This window comes from Cyclopterus lumpus, chromosome 10 (genome assembly GCF_009769545.1).
Source record: "Cyclopterus lumpus isolate fCycLum1 chromosome 10, fCycLum1.pri, whole genome shotgun sequence".
Classification (NCBI taxonomy): Eukaryota; Metazoa; Chordata; class Actinopteri; order Perciformes; family Cyclopteridae; genus Cyclopterus; species Cyclopterus lumpus.
The window spans coordinates 4,874,982-4,880,270 of record NC_046975.1 but is presented as its reverse complement, the minus strand read 5'-3'; positions in this window follow the sequence as shown (position 1 = coordinate 4,880,270).

Genomic DNA, 5,289 nt, shown 5'->3' with positions numbered 1-5,289 from the left:
GGACATACCAGGTTACATCAATAGACAAAGCGTCTGTTCTATCAAGTTCAATAGGGTCTTCAAATAAAGCATACATTTGTGGAACTTTGTGACTATGCATTTTTTTTAAAGCACTGGTGATTATTGTTCTAATCAGTGTATAATCACACAAAACTAAGAATCGCTATTTGTTCCTTTCCTTAGAAAAAGCCAGTGTCAATAGGGAAGGTCTCCAAGGAAGACTCGAGTCTTCAGTGGAGACCATGATCTTGCAGCGCCATGTTTCTACAGCAACCCGGAACGAACACTGGCTCTAGCAATTAGCTTTTTACTTTATCTGAATATAGGGATGCATTCCCAAACCTGGTATTAAACGAGCCCGGTATAAATAATTAAAGACTATATTACTGAGAAGCCCCGACATTACTGGAGCTTTTTATTATAACTTTTAAATGTTTTGGTATAATTTCTTATCATGCTGGTGAAGGGAACCTAGGGAGGTGAAGTTGCCAGCAACTATTAAACACAATTATTTAATCATGTAGAAGAACCGATTATTGATAAGAGTAGCTAGTTGTACTCAAATTGTAAAGATACTTTTGGGTTATTTATTTAGTTGCAACCTGCTGGAAAACACTAGATGCCACTAAAACTTACACACTGTTCCTTTCAGAAAGAAAAAAACAAAATAAAGACAGAAGTGATTTCGACAAATAATGAAAGAAAAGGTCATTAGAAAATGAAGATGTGGTTGAGCCAGGCAGATAAAGAGAGAACCGAGGCTTAGAGGAATAAGGTACTGTTTCAGCAGAATTCTGGTAAGATAAGAGAATCCTTTATTAGTCCCGCAGTGGGAAAATGTGGCAAGGATTACAGCAGCAAAGGGGTAAGGTGCACACAAAAGACATAGCACAAAATTAAGAAACAAGTGATATAAAATATAAACAGTAAAACTCAAATAAATAAATAAACAGTAAAGATTCTACAATAACTGAATATTATCTAAACAGGCAGAATAAATATAACTATTGTTCACAGTGTATTAATATTGCACAGGTTGGAGTAATTCAAGTGATTAAAATGTTTTTGTGGTGTACTGGGAGCTCAGCTGGTTATGCAGCCTGACCGCAGCAGGAAGGAAGGACTTGCGGTACCTCTCCTTCACACACCGGGGATAAAGCAACCGGTGGCTGAAGGAGCTGTACAGAGCTGCCAGAGTGTACCGCAAGGGGTGGGAGATGTTGTCCATCAGGGAAGATAGCTTAGCCATCATCCTCCTGTCTCCCACCTCCTCCACCTTATCCAGTGGACACCCCAACACACTGCTGGCCTTCTTGAGAAGTTTATTTAGTTTCTTCCTGTCAGCTGTCGAGATGCTGCTGCTCCAGAAGACCGCTCCATAAAAGATGGCTGATGCCACCACAGAGTCAAAGAAGGTCTTAAGGGGTGCTCCTTGCACTCCAAATAACCTCACTCTCCTCATGAGAAAGAGTCTACTCCGTCCCTTTGTATAGAGTGCCTATGTGTGGTGTATGAACTGAAAAAAAAGAAAGTTTCAATGTCTTTTGGGTTCAAAGCATGAATGAAATCCATATAATGGTGTGAAACATAAGGAGTTTTTCTTAAGCTTTTTTGTTTTTGGCAAAAAACAATGCCCACTAGTGTTGCAATAGCAATGGTTCCCATAATGTCTTTCCTCAACATCAAAATGTCCCCTTCAGCAGTAAGTCAGTAAAGTGCAACTGGGGCTAAAAACAAACAAAAGTGCAATTTGAGCTAATACATAACATTAAAAGAACATTTAAAAGCATTGTAAAAAACAACTAGCTTCTTTCATTTCCTTTTCTTTAGCACAACAGAGGAGGAGCCCTCTCCCTGAATGGACAGATGCAATAGATGTCATGTGTACAGAATGAACAGCATTACAGAGTTACATAAACACATTACATGAGAATGACAATGTATGAATGGACCTTCAATCCATGAAACAGAAGGAGGTAGAGAGGGGGGGCGGGGCGATCAGCAGGGCCAACGCGGGAGGCCGGCTCACCAGGCATCAGACACCTCCAGGTCCAATGGACCCTATGAGACGTGAAGTCACAACGACTCCAGGGAGGAAGCAGAGTTAATAAGGTGCAATGGAGAGATGTAAATTCATCCATAAGTAGAGAGAGAAAAGGAGATAGGTGCTCAGTGTATCCTAAAACATCCCCCAGCAGCCTATAAGCCTATAGCAGCATATCAAGGGGCTCGACCAGGGCAAACCTGATTCAGCCCTAACTATAAGCACTATCAAACAGGAAAGTCTTAAGTCTGTTCTTAAATGAGCTGACTGTGTCTGCCTCCCGGACTGAAAGTGGAAGCTGGTTCCATAAAAAAGGAGCTTGAACTGAAGGCTCTGGCTCCCATCCTAATTTTTAGGTATCTAGGAACCATGAGTAGGCCCGCATTTAGTAAGCGCAGCTCTCTAGTCGGGCAATATGGTACTACAAGCTCCTTAAGATATGATGGTGCATCACCAATCAAGGCTGTGTAGGTGAGGAGAAGAATTTTTAATGTGATTCTTGAATTTACAGGGAGCCCTTGCAGAGCAGCTAATACAGGAGTCATGTGATCTCTTTTCTTAGTTTTTGTGAGTACACGAGCTGCAGCATTCTGGATCAACTGGAGGGATTTAAGAGACTTATTAGAGCAGCCTGATAATAAGTAACAAACACATGAACCAGTTTTTCTGCATCTTTTTTGAGACAAGATGTGTCTGATTTTTTAAATGTTACGTAGATGAAAAATTGCAGTCCTTGAGATTTGCTTCACGTGGGAGTTAAAGGACAAGTTCTGATCAAAGATAACGCCGAGATTCTTTACAGTGGTGTTGGATGCCAGGGAAATGCCATCTACAGAAACCACATCACCAGATAATTGATCTCTGAGGTGTTCAGGGCCAGTAAAATAACTTCAGTTTTGTCTGAGTTTAACATCAGGAAGTTGCAGGTCATCCATGTTTTTATGTCTTTAAGACATGCTTGAATTTTAGCGAGCTGGTTGAGATGAAAACTTGTGTATCTGGAGTAAATTGTGTGCTGTACATTTGACAATTTATGACTTCAAATACAGCTTTGGGTTTTGCAAACAACTGTGTTGTACATTTATTCATAGTTACAAGTGTTAGGACACACCAGAGTTACCTACAGCATGTTTCAATAAGGTACTGCCATTTAAAATGTACTTCTAACAGCAACAAATAAGCCATTGGAAAATTGGGGTAAAAAGGCACCAGTGTTTAGACAAACAATACCACTGTGATATGTGTCATCAGTGTTTGGAAATACACTACATACCTGGGGATTAAATCAGTGACCCTGCAATCAAAGACCGACCTGCTCTACATGCTGACTTTTTGTATTAGCATGTCCCCAATCCTGTCAAAAATTGTAACTTGAGGTCTATTTGGCACTAAAAAACAGATTTCTTTCATTTTGATTCAAGATGCAATGTGTCTGCACCACAAAGCAACAAAGTACATTTCCGGCACAACTGACATTTGGGAGTGACAAAACCGAACACCACCAAACTACCAAAACTGTTAATGGGGGCCTCATTTGATGACTGATATATTTAAATCATAAAGCAACTATTTATTTATGTTAACAAACTGCATGAGTGTAATTACACAATGAGTCTGATTGATATATGGGTTGTCTGGAGATTAAACAGTCATTCTGTTTGTCCTCTGTATTATGCTCCATATGCTCAAAAGCGGAGAGATCGATGCTGTCCAACCCGAATGCAGATAAAGTGTGTAAGTTGTGAATGTCTGCGTCTGTAGAAAACCCACGCATCCTCTCCAATGGCAAAATCCAACCACAAGGACAGACTGTAAAATGCACTATCACGAGTAGCAGAAAAGTAAAGCAAATGAAACAATGCAAACCCATTTCCCCTGTCAAATCGGACATAATTTGATTTTGTGCTTCCCACAAAGAGAAAGAACTCAAAAAGGTCAACCATGTTTTTAACCAAGAGAGGGCATTTCCAAAGATATTCTGACAGATTCCATGAAACCCTTTCCACTGCATAGGTTAAACAGAAAATATCAGATATTTTACCAGAGGCTATGCATAATAAGAAACTCTCTTGTTGTGCAATGTAATCAGTTTTTCCACCGACAAGTCTGCCATACTCTTGTTATATTCGCACCATTTTGTGTAGAAATAACTTGTTTCTCATTAGGCGTACTTGGAAATGCCACGGTTGGGTTTTGCTGATACATGTGCTCTCTCTTTAGTTGAAAGCTTCAGGCTACGAGCGTGATGGCAGCTCCAGCTTAATTTGAAAAGATGAGGATAATACAGCACTGATAAACAGGACTGTTTTAGTGACTCTTGCACCTATATGCCCGTCAAAAAAAGCAAAGACTTAATAAAACATGATACATTTTTAAGGGCACACTTCTACACAAAAGACACACAATTGATTTGATTTTACCCTTGTCGATTTGAGGTTTATTGTAGAGGTTAATCGACAAAATATAATATTTACTTCTGGTTTCCTGTATTTAAAGTTGAATGAAAACTACAGTAGCCGTTTTGTTGATGAGATTAGCCTAGTTCACTTGCAGCTGTTGCAACGCTCCCAGACAATTCCGAAAAAGAGTATCAACCAACCTAGTATCTATCCAATACTGCTTCATTTGTTTTCCAATACAGCAATATTTCTCTGCAGTTTAATAATGACACAGTATGATAGGATTGATGATGTCTTTTTATATCAAACTGCAAGTCTCCGCTGGTCGCATTAGCCCAGTTTTCATTATTGTGAATTTCATTTTATTTATTTTTTTCATAGAGTTAAATCCATTGTTTAAACCTTTCTCTTACTCTGAGAAGATTTGCTGAGCGTGCATGATCTTTCCCGGCAGTGCCTCGCACATCATACAGCTGTTAAAAGCTCACCTGTGGGAGCCACAGAATACAACCACTAGCCTGAGACCCAAACCCATCATGAGACCACTGTTTTTGTTATTTACTCATAATGACTTTGGAGAGGCTTTCCTACACTTTAATCATCTAATCTGACAACAGTAATAGACCAACACGGACTATGACACTGCAGCCCAGGCCAGCACAAAAACACTATGTTCCACTAGCCAATAAGCCATAGGGTTGGTGGCTGTTATGATAACCTCAAACCTATATGATGTGCGTATAATAGATCTTCCTTTTCGGCTAAAACACAAATTGCAGTCACACATTAGCATGTAATGCTAAAGCATCTCAAAACAATACTTTATTTTCCTTACAGGTTAATAGA